Below are 21,025 nucleotides of genomic sequence, written 5' to 3'. Positions count from 1 at the left end.
TTGAAGGGGCAAATTTATCAAGGGTCGGGTTGAAAATTTGAATTTTTAAATTCGAATTTCGAGTTTATTTTAGTGTAATTCGACTAAGGAATAGTCCAAATTCGATTCAAGTTTAAAAAAATTCAAAATTCGCCAGTCATTGGAGTCATTTGGTAGACTTTGAAAATCTTTTTTTTTTTTGTTGAAAAAACTCGATCTGAATTCGATTCAAGCATTTGATCGTATTTATTATTAAAAAAGCATGATTTAATCGGATCTGGAGAAAAAGCGATAAAATCGAGGGAAACCCCCGAGTCCTACGATTTTTTTGAAGGTTTTCCCAAATCGTACAATTTTTTCAGCCTTTCCCCCAAAAAGACAGACTTTTTCTGATTTTTGCCCGAAAAGCAGAAATTGTCAGATTTTCGGGCTAATTCCAGCACAGACCACAGAAATGTCCAAACAGGATAGGGACCTCTCACATTGACTTATATACAACCTCAGCAGGTCTGAGATGGCAGATCTTTGGATTCTGACTTTTTGCATCCTCGGGTATAATAAATCTTGAAAAATTCCCTCCCTCCACCATGCACATAGAAGCCCAATTGTGCTCCCTGTGCTAGAAGAGCCACATTTCCAGGTTAAAAAACAGGAATTTGGCTCTTTAAGTTGCCAGAAGCTGCATTTTTTGCTGCCCCTGGGCACAAGTGCTTGATGTATGGCATTTTGGCAAGTACAAACTTGTGCACATTGGGGACCTAGCACAGTACTTACCTTCTATTGTTCCATATGCTGTCAGTTTTGTAGGCAGCAATTAGCACCATAATGTAAATATGGGGGAGGATTATAGAGTGCAACATTTATCAGTTGCAGTATGCTGATTTGTGACCCAAGATACTCTATTTATTCTTTTTATATATAAATTAGTAATGGATAGTGATGGGCGAATTTATTCCGCAGGCGCGAATTCGCGGCGAATTCCTGCGATTCGCCGCCGACTAATAAATTCACGAAAATTTGCCAGTGAAAATTTGCCGGCGTCAAAAAAAAAAAATTTACGCTGGCGAATGTGCGCTGGCGTCCAAAAGACCTGACCCGGCATCAAAAACGGATGCCGGTGTTAAAAACAAGACGCCGGCGCCGTTTTGTGAATTTTTTGCCATTTTGTGAATTTCACTGGAAATTCGCTAATTTTTCGGCAAAGCGAAACGGCCCAAATTCGCCCATCACTAGTAATGGATTATGATTTTGCATTACAGTTACTCTAATATATGATGTATGATATATATGATACAAACAAGCCCCTCAATTACCCTCATTGCTGTCTGTGTTTCAGGATACATATAAAAAGAGGGTACAGGAAAGTATAAATGGTGAATTTAACTTTACTAAATTAACTGTGCTTTCACCCCACCCCCTACAATTGCTCTGTTAATAAGAATGGAAAAAGAAGGGGACACTTCTAGAAAATCCATGGGCTGCATTGATTGCATTTAAATGAATATGTTCGATCAGTGCAAGCCGCCACTTGAGTGTCCCTGACATTTCTAGTGATCTGATGATCTTATCTAAAGAACAAGGGAGGTGAAATGGAGCTAAAAAGTTCATTATAAGAAAAGAGACAAGACACTTCTGACAGTGGAAGACCGTTTGCAAATTTCATAGTTTGCGCAAAGCTCAGTAAATGTAATAAAACTTTGCTGCGACAAAAAAGTAATGAAACAAAAACAAACTCCACGACAAAAAAATACGCCCATAGACTTTAATGCATTTGGACAAAAAAGTCGCCTTAAGAAAAAAATTGAATGCATTTGGAGCTAAAAAAATTGTTGTGCGTTTTGCTAATTTTTCACATTACGCTTTGCCGAAAAGTTTCCGAAACTGTGAAAAAAATTAGCAAAATGGTAAAAAATTTGCTTATCACTATAGGAAAAAAATGTTTTTTACATGCAACAATTTTTTAAACACACAACTTTTGTTTCCTTACTCCAAATGCATCAGGGTGGTGCCAGATGGGGAGATTAATCGCCAAGCCTATATAATCTATACTGCGGGCAACTGCTGTCCCGCCAGCAAGAATATGAATCGCCGGCGTGATGGCTTACGAATCAATTTGGATTTCTGAAGTCGTCCGAAGTTGCCTCACAAGGAAGCCATTTTGGGAAGATCAGTCGCCCCCCGCAATAGCGAAGATTTGTCACTGGACGACTAATCTCCCCGTCTGCCACCACCGTTAAAGTCAATGGGCGTTTTTCTTGTGGCGACTTTGTCTCTGTGACTTTTGGCCAAATGCATTACAGTCAATGCCCATTTTTCTCGTGGCGACTTATTTGTCTCTGCAACTTTTTGTCCAAATGCATTAAAGTCAATCGGTCAATTATATAATAGTCGGTAATGGAAAAACTATTCGTAATGCGAAAATTTATGCCTTTGCGCTAACAAATTAAGCTTTGCACAAATTTAATATAGCTTTTGAGAACTCGGAAACTGTTTAGCAACCACTTCTGACAGTGGAAGATCGTTTGCAAATTTCATAGTTTGTGCAATGCTCAGTAAATGTAATAAAACTGAAAAAGTCGTTATGTTTGCTCCAAAAGATTACGACACCTTCAAGCACTTCTTAAGAGTGCGCAATTAAAATTCGCAATACGCAATTAAAATTCGCAATACGCAATTAAAATTCGCAATGTGCAATTAAAATTCGAAATGCAATAACAGTTTAAGGGACAATATTACATAGCGAGATGTGGATTTTTATTCTCATTGGTGCGAATTTTATTGGTGCGAATGTTTTATTACATTCCCCCTATTGGGTGTTTTCTCTTATGGTGTCACTTTTGTCCCTGCGACATTTTTGTCTTGCTGACTTTTTTGTCGCAGCAAATTTTTTAGCTGCAAATTTTTGCCGCAGTTTCACGAAAAAATTCCCAGATGGCAAAATGCGGAATTTTTTCACAAATCTATGCCTGGTGAAAAAAAATGCACCCATCACTTATAGCGATGTTTTTTTGTAAAAAGAGTTGAATGGGCAGTAAGTATAGGTTGCTATACAGGGGGGTAAAAAGAGGGAGCATTGCATGTGTGTAAGATTATTTCCCAAGTGACATATTTAATATAGAAGAGATCTCATCATATAATAATATCATATAATAATATAATAATTATAATCAACCCAGATATAACAAACTTTGATGAATTTCCATAAAGAGAACAGAAAAATTCAGCAGTTAGTTAAAGTTTTAAAAAAAAAGAAGTAACGTAAGAAAATCCCAAATTCTTCCTTGGTCAGTTTTAGAAACATTATCTGCAATAGCATCTGACCTTAAAGATTTGTGATATTCCTTAATTTGGATGACCTTCTTCTTTTCTTCTACCAGTTCTTTTGTAATTAGGTGCCTAAAATGTACAGTACCCCATAATGATCACGCAGTCTGATTAATGATTTCCCATTTTGAAAAACATGCTGAATTAAATCAATGTTTTGGTGAGCTGAAATTCTATGAGCCTTTCCAGTTGTTGTCTCTGAAACCACATTTATAACTCTCGCCTTTTTTTCTAGTCCCCAATGATTATCCTGCCAATTTGTCTAAAGTAATAGATTTCAAATTGCAGTAAATTCATTCAGAATTTTGTTACCTTGACTCAACAATCAGCATATTGGTCCATGTATGAAGCAGACCTGCCTGCCTGTTATCTGGCTGAAATCAGCCCAATATCAATTGGGAAGGTCTGATTTTTCCCATACGACAAGGACATCAGAGTGTTGATGTAGTCCTCATCTCATGGGCCTGTAGGCCCTTCTAAATGATCTGATTGTTGGCCCCATACCAAGGATTTCATAAGTCCCATTTGACCCAGATCTGCTTATGTATGGCCAGCTTTAGATATTGTCTACAGACAACCACAACAAACCTTAAGGTGAATTTAATAAGGGCAATGTTGCTGCTAGTCAACAGAGAATGCATCAGGCCACTCATTCTATACTCAATATACCCCTACAATGTGCAATGTGTTTTTGGGTCAATAAACAGACCATACATCTACATCCGTAGAGCCCACTATACCAGACAAAAATAAAGTCCCTCTTGGGGCATTACACCACAAATGAAACATGACACTGCCCAGGGATTTAAAGAAAAATGGACTAAAGCGATTGTCCATTTATCCCAAGCCGGGTAAACCCAAATCTGGCCAAACACAAGCATGTGTTTACTTGACCTTGGTATTAAAGCCTCACCCCCAACCTCTATATTCCTCTGGTAATGAAAGCCCTATTCCAAGCGACAAAGCTTTAAACACTCAACTAGAAAAACCCAACACCCCCAACAAGGCTGGCTTAGAACAGTGACAGAAGTGTGTAACACTGAGGGGGTTATTTATCAAAATTTATCTCATTATTTTTGGAACTCCACACAGACTTTCCCCCCTATTTATCATAACATTTTAGCAAAAAATTATTGTGCAGGAAAAGTCTTGATAAGATTGTAAAAAAATAAAAATCCGCTACTTTTTTGGATTTGATGTCCGAATACTGCAACTTTTTTGGATTTGATGCCCGAATAGCAAGACTTTTTCGGAAACACATTGCAAATTAGGATATTTTCGGGACATCTGCCAATGACTTCTACATGAACTCAGCAGGTCTTAGTTGGAGTCCTTTTTTATTCTGACGTTTAATCTGGGTTTAATAAATCTCGATAAATTCTATTTTTTTTTCCCACGAAAAATGGTGATTTTCCCCTTTAAATATCCGATCATAAAAAATTGGACTTTTATAAATAACCCCTATAATGATGAGAAAAAGTAAAAACAAAGGGGGTTATTTACTACAATCCTAATTTTCTCATTATTTTATTTATAAAAAGTCAGACCAAACTCCCAAGTTTTTGCAAAAAAAACCCTGAAATTTACAGGCTTTATGCTAGAAACACTCAAAAATGTTTGTGATATCGCTCAAAACCCATAAATTCTTAAAATTTTTAGATGAAACTCAGCACAGACCATGATATCTTCAAATTTGAAATGGGCCCTTTGCCTTTGACTTTTACAGGACCTTGACAGGTTGGAGATGGAGTATTTTCAGATTCTGACTTTTAGCAGCCTTAGGGTATAATAAATCTCGGAAAATTATATCTTATTTTTTCACAAAAAATGTAAGCTTTCTAGTTAAAAAAAACTTGAGTTTTTCTTATTCGGACTAATAAATAACCCCCAAAATGTCAAAAATGACACAAGGGGGCCGATTCACAAAGGGTCGAATATCGAGGGTTAATTAACCATCGATATTCCACTGGGAATTAAAATCCTTCGACTTCGAATATCGAAGTCGAAGGATTTTAGCGCAAATAGTGCGATCGAACGATAAAGTCCTTCGAATCGAACGATTCGAAGGATTTTAATCCAACGATCGAAGGAATATCCTTCGATCAAAAAAACTTAGGAAAGCCTATGGGGACCTTCCCCATAGGCTAACATTGAGTTCGGTAGCTTTTAGATGGCGAACTAGGGGGTCGGAGTTTTTTCTTAAAGAGACAGTACTTCGACTATCGAATGGTCGAACGATTTTTAGTTTGAATAGTTCGATTCAAAGTCGTAGTCGTACTCGAAGGTCGTAGTAGCCCGTTCGATGGTCGAAGTAGCCCAAAAAACACTTCGAAATTCGAAGTTTTTTTACTTCGAATCCTTCAGTCTAAGTAAGTAAATCGGCCCCAAGGTGTATACTGAAAATACAACAGAGTAAATGGCAAACTAAATATAAGAGTGTAACTTAGGCCATTCTCCCCATGTATGCATTTGAATTTGAATGACCAAAATAACCCCAAATTTAAGAGTTGCATTCACACAAAAATTCGAGGTTTTTTTTTCTACAAAAGAATTGTGTTTGTTGCCTTTAAAAGTCCAACCAGAAAAAAATCGGACTTTGATAAATAACCCCCTGAGAAACAGGCTCTCATTAAAAGAGGCAACTTCATAGGTAATGGGAAATAATGGCTAGATTTACTCCTTACGAATGTTGACTCTAATGCCTAATTTCTTCACTAATGACATAATGATATTTCAAAGCCTCGGTAACATTATAAATCATTCACAGATGTTTGATGAATTGGGAATGTTTTCTTCCTGGTTCTTTTCTACTGTATATTCTGTATCTATATTGTAACTCTGAGCTTTTAATAAAACCTTACACGAGCCAAAAAAAACCTCCGTAATTCCTCTGTGATAGAATATTCACCTTGAATGATTGCATTGTTTTTGTTTGTTTTTTTATTTAATTAGATATTTTACAATGTATTTTTTGTGAATACCTGTATTAACCAGTTTGTTAAGCTCCATCTACAGTATTTCTTTTTGTGCAAGCATTTCTTTTTATAACTATTTGTATCCCCCACCTACAGTAAAAATAAATGTAAAAAAAATCTTTAATTGCAAGGAAGCATTCTAAAAAAAGACAACATGTAATTTTTCACTCAATCTTCTATTTATAAAAAATGGCTCTGTGTGATGCAGAGCATTATTTTTTCAAGTGAATTGCCATTATATTTTTATGTTATAAAGTTCAGATCCTGGAATAGAGTGCTCAGGTGACTGATTATTTTGAATTGGTTCTTTTTGACATGCTCTGCAGGAAAGTTTAAATATAAGCACTTGGAATATTATATGAAGTCATCTCTAATAAACTTTGTCTGTTAATGCCTCTAACAGAGGAAAGTGGTTGCTGCAAAAATGCAGTCTTCGTTTATTGCTGTTTATAATTGCTGGGAGGTGAGACTTGTCAAAATTATGCAAAGGGGGGGTGCTACTGACACCCAAAAATGACTCGCTCCTGTTTGTTGATGAAGAACTTGTTAACTGTAATGAATATGCAGGGTCAGCTATGCATTCCTTAGATATTAGGGGCTGCATGGCAGATATCTGATACTAAGGGGGCGTGGAAGCTCTCCAAAACTTCTTACATTAATGCAACTATTATTAAAATGTTATTACTATTATTGTTATTATTATTATTGATACAGTGGTCCTGACTATTTTCCCCTGCCATTTTTTCATAGGCAGCCACCTTGTTGCTTGGTGTCTCCTGACCATAGGCTACAAAGATTATAGAAGAACTATAGCCTACAGTAGCGCTAGCGTACAGGAAGTATACAAGAACTATAGCCTACAGTGGCTCTTGCCTACAGGAAGTATACAAGAACTGTAGCCAATAAGAACGATAGCCTACAAGAATTATACAAGAACTGTAGCCTACAAGAGCTCTAGCCTACAGGAATTATACAAGAACTATAACCTAAAAGAACTATTCAAAAACTGTAGCCTACAAGAGCACCAGCCTACAGGAAGTATACAAGAATGGTGGCAGACAAGAACCATAACCTACAAGAACTATACACAAACTATAGCCTACAAGAACTATACACAAACTATAGCCTACAAGAACTCTGGCCAACAGGAAGTATACAACAACTGTAGCCTACATGAGCTATTCGAGAACTATAGCCTACAAGAGCTCTAGCCAGCATGAAGGACACAAGAACTGCAACCTACAAGTGCTTTACAAAAACAATAGCCTACAAGAAGTATACAACAACTGTAGCTTACAAAAGCTCTACAAGAACTATAGCCTACAAGAGCTCTAGCCTACATGAAGGACACAAGAACTGCAACCTACAAAAACCATAGCCTACAAGAGGTATACAACAACTGTAGCTTACAAAAGCTCTACAAGAACTATAGCCTACAAGAGCTCTCGCCTACATGAAGGACACAAGAACTCCAGCCTACAAGAGCTTTATAAAAACTATAGCCTACAAGAAGTTTACAAGAACTGTAGCCTAAAAGAGCTGTAAAAGAACAATAGCCTACAGGAAGGACACAAGAACTGCAGCCTACAAGAGCTTTACAAAAACTATAGCCTACAAGAAGCATACAACAACTGTAGCTTTCTGTAGTAGTATACAAGAGTTGTAGACTACAAAAGCTCTGCAAGCACTAAAGCCTACAAGAAGTATAGCCTACAAATAGACTTAAAAACTATACAAGAACTGTAACTTAAAGAATGACTGTAGATTGCTGGAGGGATTGTGGCAATGTAGAATCATTTTAATAATATATTTGTATTTTGTTCATTTCACATAATGACTTTGTTCCTTTTCTCATTGTGGCCAGGTGTTGAGCACTAACAGTGTTCCCATTAGCTAATTGTCCCTATTGTCTGACTTTCATTTCCTTCTCCCAGTGCCCAGACAAGAATCAGAACACAGAAAGACTCATGGCTGTACAACTCCCTCGACTTTAGTGGCTTTCATTTTCTTCTTTATGTTTTTTATAAAAAGCATTCTGCATCTTAGTCTCACAAGACAATGGCAAAATTCTGCTGTAGGGCAACCAGGAATAATTAAGGGGATATCCAGCTGGCTGTAAATGTCTTCCCTATTCTCCAAGCATGTCAGAAATACCTTTATTAACTCTGACACGGTCTTTGTTTAGTTTCCTGAACTAACAAATTAACTCTGTGGCGACACGACTTCCCACTGACCACCGTATGAAAGAAAAGCCAGGAAAGTGCTATTTAAAATACAAGGTTTGGGATCACAAATGGAGGTTCATTAATGCACTTTTATGTTTTTTGAACACAGGGAACGTGTCAAATCTAAATTCTCTGAACAGGCTTCAAGATTTCGTCTAGACAAAAATTGGAGTTTCGTTGCTTTTTTTTTTGCAGTTATAATAATGAAAGCTCGTGGTCAATAAATATCTGTCGCATCTCCAGAGAATAGTTCTTTATCTGATTTTAACAAACATTTGGAGCTTATTTGGAAGTTTTTACCAGAGGGTTTGATCAATAAAACCGTGAGAACAATGAACAGAGTTAACGGCATATTCAAGCATATTATCTTCAGTAAAACCATCTATCTTCTGCGTCTGCCGATGTTTCATGTCGCTGTTCGGAGAACACTTTAAACGAGCTGTCTGTTTTACCTTAGATAAAAGCCTTATGTTCAACATGAGCCTTATTACTGGGAATAAAATGTGAGAAGTGTTACTGTAAGTTCTAAGAGACATTGGAGAATGTGACAGTTGTCTACAAGCTTGTCCGCTTTCTCTAACTCCTTTAGTTTAGAATTTCGGGTACCTGGGCAATTTTTGTTCCTGTTTTTTTTAATAGAAACCAATTATTTCAGTGATCATACAACCATAAATCCATTTTTCACTCTACAATCATTTTCATTCCTAAAACCATAAACAACGTGCATGGCATATGTGAGCGATTGGCCACAGTCAGTTGCACAAAATATCCCAATTATTAAAGGTACATGTGTCAACATGTGCTTTTGCACTTCCATATAGTTCCACTCAGCACCACTTGGCCTTCCCGACTCCTCTTCCAAATTTTGTGCAGTTTTGCCTGTGTAAGAAAGGGAACACTACCTCCAAACAAGGCAGTAGCTCCTGAGTTCCACACTGACAATCACCTAACTGCAGTTGTGCCAACACAATAGGACATATCAGTCTCACTGTCAACAATAGAAATTACTCCATCCAGATTTAGAAAATATTCACCACAATTCCATCCAATTGCCATTAAGTCAATCAAAACAATTTTGGTACAGTGGCCGCAATTGCTTCAGATGCAGCACCCCCCTGGTGACTGCAATGCCATTGTGGGAACTAGTGATGGGCGAATTTATTCGCCAGGCGCGAATTCGCGGCAATTCGTGCGTTTCGCCGCGAGCAAATAAATTCGCGAAACGCCCGCGAAAATTTGCGGCAAAAACGCCGTTTCGCGAATTTTTCGCCCATCACTAGTGGGAACAATTATGGGAAATTATTGGGCGTAAAAAGTGGCACTTGTGTCTTCAATAATATCACATACCTTGGGGTAAGGTAGCTTATCTTGGAGGAATTTGGTGGAGATACATCCTCTCCTACACCTCCCACAGGGTAGACAATCACTGAGAATGGAAACAGGACTGGAACCAGTGGATGAGTGGCTGGAGAGCCAGGGAGTCAACAACTATAGCGTGCCAGCGACAAAATGTGCGCACCCCAATGCTGAATGGTTCTGACATGCAATGGTTTATTTCAGACGAACAGACACAACATGTTTCTGGGCAAATAAGCCTTTGCACACCACAGTAAGAATGACTCGGTATGTCTTTTAATTAGTGATGGGCGAATTTGTGACGTTTCGCCGAAATATTCTCGAAATTCGCGAAACGGTGAAAAATTTGAGCATACTGCGCCGGCGTCTCTTTTTGACGCCGGCGCCCGTTTTTTTTACGCCGGCGCCCGTTTTTGACGCCGGCGCCCGTTCTTTCGAAAAAAAATGTTGACGCCGGCGGATTTTTGCCGTGAATTTTCGCAGGCGTTTCGTGAGTTTATTCGCTGGCGGCGAATCGCGCAAATTCGCGCCTTGCGAATAAATTCGCCCATCACTACTTTTAATGCAATTGTCTTAAGGTGCAAAGGCCCTGCAAGAAAATGTCCCAGGAAACTGTGGGACTGGACCACATAGTTGAGCCCAGAGCTGTGACTTGTGGGACGTGGTCTAAAGGACAATTGGGCTAAAATTCGGCCTTTTTTATTTGTTCCTAAAAGCCCATATTCAAAGTTAATGGGTGAATTTTTAGGCAAAGACTTATGAGCTACTCAGGGGCCCTAATCAAAGTATAAAAGATAATCAAAGTAACCAAAAAAGGCAGAAAACCTCTACCATAGGATATATATGTATATTTATACTTATATGCCTTGACAGGGGGACACTCCCTTCTAACTCTGTCCCTGCAGGTTCTGTCTTGCTGGGCTGACTTATATTTCACTGCTATGTCTATGGCCTTTGACAGGACTGATTGCAAGTGACAAGTGTAAGATGGTCTCCATATATCTAATATGGATGATAGACACTGAATGATTCCCAAAAGAATCGTTTTTTTTTTAATTCCAAGAAGCCAAAACAGAAATCTGAATGGGTCTAAAGACTCATTATAAAGTGGTTAAATTGTCTTAAAAATGACCCATAGAGGTGGGGAGAAGTGGAAGGTCGCAAGAAAGAAAAATTTTTATAAAAGCGGTTTTCGAGGTTTTTGAAGCCACGAAAAAACTAATTTTAACAAAAAAAAAATGCAAATGCCATGTAATCTATTAAATGATCGGAATATAAAAAGTATGAATGGATAAAAAAAAGCTTAACGGTCCAAATAAAAATACAAAAGCCTCTAAAACCCCCAAAAAAAGAGGTTTTTTTAGAGAATTTCTAGCAAAAAAAATCAGAAAAAAACCTGTAGGGGGCCTATTTACTAACATATGAATGTCTTTTTTTCACAGATCTCTATATATTTGTGTTTTTTTCCACTCTAAATTAAAAATTGAGATCTATTAAGTTTAAAAACTCTAATACACAAATTCGGTAAGTAAAAGTCAATGGGAACTGTGCTAATCCTGTTTGACCATTTTTAATCAATACAGATTTTTAGTTTTCACTTTTCTTTTTGCTAGTAATTGTCCAAGAAACTAAGGTTTTTTGAGGTTTTTGTGTTATTATATACCTTTTGGCCTTTTTTTTGTTCAAGCTTTTTATATTGGGATCTTTTCATAAATGTCATGGCATTTGTGGTTTTTGAAAAAAATTGTTTATTCATGTTTTCAAAAACCTCAAAACCACCAAAATGAGAATGCTGATAAATAGGCCTCTTAGGGGCCCATTTACTTAGCTCGAGTGAAGGAATAGAATAAAAAAAACTTTGAATGTTTTTTTTGGCTTCTTCAACCATCGAATGGGCTACTTCGACCTTCAACTTTGACTTCGACTCGAACGATTCGAACTAAAAATCATTAGACTATTCGACCATTCGATAGTCTAAGTACTGTCTCTTTAAAAAAAAACTTCGACCCCCTAGTTGGCCGCCTAAACCTACCGAGGTCAATGTTAGCCTATGGGGAAGGTCCCCATAGGCTTTGCTATCTGAAAAATCGTTCGATCTATGGATTAAAATCCTTCGAAGGATTTAATCGTTCGAACGATTTTTCCTTCGATCGTTCGATTGAACGAATTGCGGTAAATCCTTCGACTTCGATATTCGAAGGCTTTCCATTCGGCAGTCGAATATCGAGGGTTAATTAACCCTCGATATTCGACCATAAGTAAATTTGCCCCTGTAAATCTCAATGGCTTAAAAAAAGTGCAAATTTCTCTACCTGTATCAAACAAAATGTGAATAGGAAGCCGAGGAGAAGGTGGAAAATCCTTACCTTAAATGCAAATTAAGAGTAACACACACATCCCTGGTCTCATCAGAATCTTGGCAGGGCTCATATGAAAGACATGAATAAAAGTCTTATGCCTTTATTTTTTTAATAATTTTCCCTGTGTCGCTTCCATCACAAAAATGTGCCTTGCGGTTAAAAAAAAAAAAAAACTCAAACATTTGATGCCAGAGCTGTCAATTCTCAGGAAACACATTTTATTCATCTTTTCTCTTAGCCGACCAATTTAAATTGATTCTCTCTACTGCTGTAATGTTGTCACAAAACAAGTGATTGTGGTCTGCCTAAAACCAGACTCTATTCACATGTTATGGGATTCAGAGATTAAGAACCAATTTGATTTACTTCCAAAAGATTTCCCATCACCATTTGTTCTCAGGAGCGCACAAGGAATGATGACGCTTGGCTGCAGTGTTACGACCTGTCACTTATTGATTTGCCTTTTTTTTTTTGCTTCCTTTACTTATTAAAGACTTTAATACCTAGGGACGTAATCTGGCCCCTGGGCCTGCATTTCTTTGTTACAATTCTAATTTCCTTTCTAATATATTTGTTATTGTTGTCCTTCCTTCCTTTGTTAGATAAACAGCTGTGTTCCCTTATACACATATCAGCTGACTTAACTCCTGTATGGGGCTTGGCATTGAGACCATAGCATCCCCAGCCTCCCTACATTGTCAGAACTTCCCTTTTAACCAAACTCCCACAAATTTAGGTGCAATTATCTTTAATGAATTGCAGGAAAAGGTGCAACAATTGTGTAAATTTTTGTGTGACCACAACTGGTCGTAAATGAGCCCTGCTGTTACAAACTTGAGCAGCATTTACTTTGTATGTAAAATGAACTAGGGATGCAAAGAATCCAGGATTTTGTTCGGTTTTCGGCCAGGATTCGGCCATTTTCAGCAGGATTCGGCCGAATACCTGTGCCTGGCCGAACCGTATCTGAATCCTAATTTGTATATGTAAATTAAGGGCGGGTAGGGAAATCACATGACTTTTTGTCACAAAAGAAGGATTTTTTCCTTTTTTTCCCTTTCCTGCCCCTAATTTGCATATGCAAATTAGGATTCGGTTCGGTATTTGGCCAAATCTTTCACAAAGGATTCGGGTATTCGGCCGAATCCCAAATAGTGGATTCGGTGCATCCCTAAAATGAACATAGGATTGCTCCCCCTCCCCCTTTTAAGGACTGGACTGGAAAGACTTGTAGATACATATAGGGTCCCCCTTTTAACAGTTATGTCATGTCTTCCAGAGCAGATTTTAATATCATCTACATTATATTTAGAGAACAAGCGAACAGGATCCATATTGTAGGATAAGATCTGCTAATCAAAGGACATCTGACAAGAACTCCCATGCTGTTCAGACCAGAAGGTACAATTCCTTGGAAGTCCAGCCAGTAGGTGAATTGCAGGCAAGAATTTGCTCCTGTTTTTTGTAATTTGTGCCTTCCCCCCTCCTCGGCAATAGCAAATGAAACCATTATGGGGCAGATTCACTAACTTCGAGTGAAGGATTCGAATGAAAAAAATTCGAATTTCGAAGTATTTTTTGGGTACTTCGACCATCGAATTGGTTAAATTCGTTCGAATTCGAACTAAATCGAATGATTCGAAGTAAAAATCGTTCGACTATTCGACCATTCGATAGTCGAAGTACTTTCCCTTTAAAAAAAACTTCGACCCCCTACTTCGGCAGATAAAACCTACCGAAGTCAATGTTAGCCTATGGGGAAGGTCCCCATAGGCTTGCTAACCTTTTTTTGATCGAAGGATTTTCCTTCGATCGTTGGATTAAAATCCTTCGAATCGATCGAACGAAAAATCCTTTGATCGATCGAACGAACGTTTAGCGCTAAATCCTTCGACTTCGATATTCGAAGTCGAAGGATTTCAATTCGAGGGTCGAATTTCGAAGTATTTTTTACTTCGAAATTCGACCCTTAGTGAATCGGCCCCTATATGTTGCTAAGCCTGTAATATTTACTATATTGGCAAAAAAAAACCAAGGGAAGAAAATGTTCAGTTATGAGATCAGACATTGAAAGTTGGGGTTGCTTTCACAGGAGAAGTGCTTGCAAGAAAACATGATACTTCTATACAAATCCTGTAGAGGGTAGTGCTGGGCGAATTTGGGGCGTTTTGCTTTGCCGAAAAATTCGCAAATTTCCCACGAAATCCACAAAACGGCGAACAATTCACGTTGTTTGGACGCCCGCATCCATTTTTTTTGATGCTGGCAAATTTTTGCGGCGGCTTCGCAATATAATATAATCGCTGGAATTCACCGCAAATTCGCGCCTAGCGAATAAATTCACCCATCACTAGTAGAGGGCATTACATATACATATCTCGGAGGGGCATTTTTAATAGTATATAAAAGTACTTATAGATGAATCAAACTTTATGTAGACACTTGCCTCAGAGGCTTCACCATGCCACGCCATTCAAATAGGTCCTTCCAACATTTTCCATCCAAATAAATACAATGTCATGTGATGTCAAGCTGGGTAGGAGAGGAGGTCACCTCTTTAAATGGAAAATAATCTTGAATGCCTTAACGAGGGGCTTTGATATCTGCCCGCAGTGCTGTTGAATGTTTCCAAGCTGTGGAATACGTATTTGACATCACATATCTGAGGACCAGTTTATATTAAATAGATGATGATGTTATACAAAGACGTTTATGGAGCTCCTAAATAGGCCGGGGCTATAAATGTTCAATGAAGGTCTTAGAGCCTCCTTATTATAGGATAGGCAATATATAAAGGTCTTTTTTTTTATACTTTAGGGAGTCACAAATTGATCTTGAAAATTTGTCTGCATACCAACAGGGGCAGATTACATTTTTTCCCAAGATCACAGCTTTACGCTGAATTTAATGGAAGGTTGGGGGTTTTTTTCAGCACAAAATAACCACGCATGAAGCATAGGCCTATACCTTTCTGTTTCAGTATTTGATCATATATTTCTTTCCACTGCCCTTTTTTTTTCCATTAAAGAGTATTTAAATCCCCAGTGACTAATTAGAGAGAAAAGAAGGGAAGGATTGTTTCATTAGTGCGCCGCGATCATGTGCTTCACTAGGGAAGGGCCCTCTGAGAAACCCGCACTTGTTCGCTTCTTTGGCTGTGATCACCTAATGAAAAATAACCTGGAGTGTAATACAGGCAGATCACTCAAGGACAGCTGTAAAACTCCTGTTCTTTTTCTTTGCTGCACACGTTCAATAGTCCGCTGGGTAATGTCGAGATAATTACAAATACATGCAGCGAGATGGAACTGTACTGAAATAGAGATGGAAAAAAAAAAAAACCTTAAACATTCCAATAAGTGTAATTACATTTATGCAAACTATTACGGGTATAATTTTTCAGGAGCTGACTGTGCCGCATTTTCTTACAGATGTAATTTGGTGGGTTGATTTGTTTGTTTTTTTTAATTGCTGGATGAGCATCTTTCATGATGGCTTTGGGGCGCTACTGTAGAAAGAAAACAACTTTTTGAAACTAATTAATGCAGTACAGTTTACCACATTTAGGGGCAGATGTAGTAAGGGTCGAATATCGAGGGTTAATTAACCCTCGATATTCGACTGACGAATTAAAATCCTTCGAATATCGAAGTCGAAGGATTTTGCGCAATTCGTTCGATCGAGCGATCAAAGGAATAATCGTGCGACGAATGATTCGAAGGATTTTAATCCATCGATCGAAGGATTATCCTTCAATCAGAAAAAGCTTGGAAAGCCTATGGGGACCTTCCCCATAGGCTAACATGGACTTCAGTAGCTTTTAGGTGGCGAACTAGGGGGTCGAAGTTTTTTCTTAAAGAGACAGTACTTCGACTATCGAATGGTCGAATAGTCGAACGATTTTTAGTTCGAATCGTTCGATTCGAAGTCGTAGTCACAGTTGAAGGTTGAAGTAGCCCATTCGATGGTCGAAGTAGCCAAATAAATACTTAGAAATTCAAAGTATTTTTTATTCTATCCCTTCACTCGAACTTAGTGAATGGGCCCCCTAATCTATCAGTTACTCAGTAAGGTAACTAGACGGTGCAGGCCCCTCCAGAAACAATCTTTGCAGCAGATTTGCATGAATCACTGATGGGCCCCAAAGGGGTTCAGGCCCTGGGTGCAATTGCCCCCGGTAGTAGTTCCGCCATTGTGAGTACGGAATAGGCAGTTTATATTGAAACTAATGGTGCCCACACATGGATCGACCTGTATAGGACTCCAACAGGCTAAATGGGCAGATATTGTATGAGTCAAACACGGTTATGGCTACTATTGTATTGTTTCATTTATGCCAAACAGCTGGTAATAAGCTGATGAGGAGTAGTGGCTCCATATCACTCACTTTAGATCAATTATCCACTCGAATTTAGTGATGAGCTCATTTTTTTCGCCATGCATGGATTAGCATTTTTTCGGTCAGCTGATTTTTATCGTGAAAAAAAAATTCCCCAACAAGAAAAAAAATGCACATTCACTTTAATGCAAAGGGAGTGAGAAAAATGTGAAACAACTGCCCATTGACTTTAATGCAATTGGGATGAGAAAAAAAATAAGTCACCGTGAAAAAAGAAGTTGCCCATAGACTCTAATATAGTTTGCTACAAAAAAGTTGCGTCACCCACAGACTTTAATGTGTTTAGTGCATTTTTTGCCATTACGCAAATTTTTTAGCTGTTTTGTGAATTTTTTGACTGGAAGATGTATTAGAGCTCACTCAATTAAAATCACCAGACATCATGTCTCTCTACATGCAGGATTTGTGCAAAAGGCAGTAATTTTGTTAGATTTTGATTGTACTGGAATCAGTTATTTGAGTGAGTTCTAATTCATCTGCTATGAAAGGGAGGCCCCCTATAAGATATATTGGATCTAACTGTCATTGAATATCTGACACCCAACTGCTGCATGAAAAGAGAATGAAGAGAAACAGATGCTGAGACAGGGATAGGGAATACAACCTTGATTATTTTAGAAATGGTACTGAATTTTTAATTGATTATATATAGAAAGTTTCATATTCCAGTATGATGAAACTCATATTAAATTTATATTTTCGCGATAGTACCTCTTTCAGTAAAGTGTTAGCTGAAACTCACGGATGTGCGAAAAATGTTGCTCATCATTACTCATCACATTATGAACAATGGGCAGATAATACCACAGAGAATTCAAAGGAGAACTAAAACCTAACTAAAGAAGTAGGCTAGAAATGTTGTACATTATGTTTTGTGCTTCTGTACCAGCCCAAGGCAACCACAGTCCTTTAGCAGTAAAGATCTGTGTCTCCAAAGATGCCCCAGTAGCTCCCCGTCTTCTTTTCTGCTGATTCACTGCACATGCTCTGTGCTGCTGTCACTTACTGAGCTTAGGGACCCACTCACAATATACAGTACACATAGAATAGAAATGTCACAATATAAGGCTGATTAGTAATTAATACATATAATTACTACATGGCAGCACAGAAACCAGTGCAATTAGCATCAGAATTTAATAATCAGCAAACCTGTAGCATCAGCTTATATTACAGCCAGGGAAGCTCATTTTCTGCTGGATAATTAGTGACGAGCCCTAAGCTTAGCTTCTCAACAGCTGCTCAGAGCCCACTGAGCATGTGAGTGTCACAGACACTTTCCAAGATGGTGACCCCCTGTGACAAGTTTGAAGTCCTGGATCATTGCTGCTATCGAGAAGCTGAAACTTTAGGCTGGTGCAATAAGTTCAGTATATAAAATATGGCATTTTGAGCTATATTAGTTTTTAGGGTTTAGTTATCCTTTAAGGAAACAGCATTGCATAACTAAAATTATAATAAACCACAATAATTGTAGTAGGGAAAATGAGAGCACCAATGTCTATCCCTCTCCACAGTCCATCTCTTTACAAGCACAAGAAGCTGACATTGGAAGTCAAACAAGGACCCCTCACTTAAGATCTTGCATTACACAAGTCATTAACCTCTGACGAACTCATCCTCTCTATTAAATCATCAGCATTGTCCCATACTAGAAGGGGTCCATTTAACAAGACTAAAGAAGCATCTGTTTTGAGTTTCTCAGATCATCTGATCTGGTTGATGCAAAATGATGTCTTTGTTATTAACTGAGGGCCTTCATGTTTATTTATCTATACACAGCCAAATATTAGTTTGTTTTGTTTTTATACTAGGGTTTCTAATGATTTGGGTACATTACCTCCTATTAAAGGAAAGCTATTATACACAAATTGTCTCTACCAACAGAGGTACAGTTTAAAAGCTGGTTGGTGGAAACAATGTGAAGAAACCCCTTAATTTCAGTTCACAAAATGACTCGTGTGGAACAATCAATGTTTTGGATACTGTGATTATACCTCCCAACTGTCCCTATTTTTTATGGGACAGTCTCGATTTTGAGAGCTCAGCCTGCAGTCCTGGGTTTCTTACTGAAATGTCAAAGAAGATAACCTAACCTGGTTAGGGTGAGATCAGAAGCAGATTTCTCCGGCACCCCCTCCTTCCCACAGGATTGCGCACATTCGCATCCTTTCGTACCGGAGCACTAAGCATCTTAGTTCTCCAGAATGGACCCAACTTCCCCAGAGCCGGGCCAACCCGGCCAGGCACCCTAGGCAACCTGGCCGGCACGGCGCCGGCTTAGTGTGCGCCAGCGCGCATGCGCGAAACTACGCGCTGGCACGCATGCGCGAAACTACGCGCCGCCGCGCATGCGCGCAAACACATTTAAAATAGAAATTACCTACGCCAGTCAGGGAAACACAGGACCGGACACTGGGTAGGCGACAGAGCAGGTACGTGCCTGGCGCCCCCTCAGCTTTGCGCCCTAGGCACGTGCCTACTCTGCCTACCCCTAGTTCCGGCCCTGAACTTCCCCCGTTTTGGCTCCTTTTAGCCCATCTCACTCTAACCAGGTTAGGTTCTCTGCTTCGCTACTCCAAAAGTCCTACCACTCAGAAGCCATTTTCCAATATCTTGCACTGATAAGATCTAACAAGATTAAAACAGGTTGCAAGTTTGGATATATGGCTCTGAACTATTAGACTGTATCTGTGCTATAAACCTGGATGCATAGTTGGCCAAAGGGACATAAGGGGGTGATTTGCATGTATCCACCATGACAGGGCCGGACTGGGAGTAAAAAGCAGCCCGGGCAAACAAATCAAAGCAGCCCACATGTAAACACTCAATGGACTTTTTATTCAGCAGTTCTCCATTTGCAGTTTTAGCAATCTGGTTGCTATGGTCCACATTACCCTAGCAACCAGACACTGTTTTGAATAAGAGTCTGGAATATGAATAGGAGAGGAGCAGAATAGAACAATATAAGGCATAGGCAAGACAACAAATAGCCAGAATAAAAAAATAAGGCATAAAACAAAAAATTTTATAAAATAAAAACTGTAACTAATTATTGTGCAATAACAGGTGGAGGTGTGAGGGAAGTACCAGACCAGAAAATATCATCAGACAATTAACATGCTATGCTGTATATTATCCATAAATTATGAATGATTCATGGATATTACAGCAGTAGAAAGTCATGTTACAGGGGGTGAGGTAAGGAGAGGAGTCTCTGACTGAGTCTTTGACCCTAACTTACTACTGGAAGATATTATGGAGGCCCAGAGCTGGAAGGAGGCTTGGGTGCAGCAGGTGCTGACTGGAGAAAAAGAGGAGTCGACCGAATGCCGAATAGCCTATCCAAAGACATGGTGGTGGATGCTGCAGCCAGCCAGGCTAGTATGAGACAGTGGCAGTTCGACCGGCGAGCAGCTGGTGCCTGATGGTGCGGTACACTTTCTTTGACCGGTCCTTCCTGACTGAGCGCGCCTGGGGGAGGCTGGTACTGGTAACGCATGGGGCCTGCGTCGCATCATCACGGGTCAAATCCTGCGCACGTGTGCGCAGCACAAGCACGTATATATGAGAATGGACTGTTCCATGTGAAAAATTAAAGAGGGGGACACTGCTTCGAGCAAGTAGGTGGAGGATTATTATTGCAGGGCAGCGCTGCAGTCGGGTGCGGGGCCCCCAGTGGCATGAGTTTCTTATGATCAGGAGCGGCCCACATGAACACAATATAGATGCGGCCCCTCGGGCATTTGCCCGAACGGACAGGTTACCAGTCCGGGCCTGCACCATGATGCCTTATGGGAGAGTAGAGCTCTCATTTTTGGTATAAAGGAAGTGATATGTGTATGGCGTGAGGCTTGTCCCTCTTTACATTTTCCAAATGTTGGGAGGTATGGCCTCTCATCCCTTTGTCTTTGTACGGGTTTTTGTTAAACCTATTTTACACAGTGTTTAATGTCTCCCCAGTTTCATACCTTCCCCTTGGTTAATAAAACTGAAGCTCGACAATCTGTCTCAGCAGATTAATGAAGGAAGGAGTTTAGCTGTATGTCAAGCTACACACCACCCTGGGTAACACATAGTGCACGTGGTATAAGGCCGGCTGACGTGCACATAATAACTGAGGTGTGTATTCAGCATCAGGTGAAGGGTGCAGGCAGACCTCATACACAGATGCTTTTTGTATGAATATTAAGGGTGGTGGCACATGCTAAGATTCCGGGGAGATTAGTCCCCAGCAACAAATCTCCTCTTCTTCCAGCGACTAATCTTCCCGAAAAGCCTTCCCGCCAGCTAGAATGTAAATTCATTTTCTGAAGTCGCCCGAAGTTGCCTCACAAGAAAATTACGGGCGACTTCTGAAAACTAAGAGCTCTGAGTGCCATCACGCTGGCGATTTACATTCTAGCC

This window comes from Xenopus laevis, chromosome 6S, assembly GCF_017654675.1.
Source record: "Xenopus laevis strain J_2021 chromosome 6S, Xenopus_laevis_v10.1, whole genome shotgun sequence".
NCBI classification, from domain to species: Eukaryota; Metazoa; Chordata; class Amphibia; order Anura; family Pipidae; genus Xenopus; species Xenopus laevis.
The sequence above is the reverse complement of the archived record's forward strand: the minus strand, read 5'-3'. Positions refer to the sequence as shown.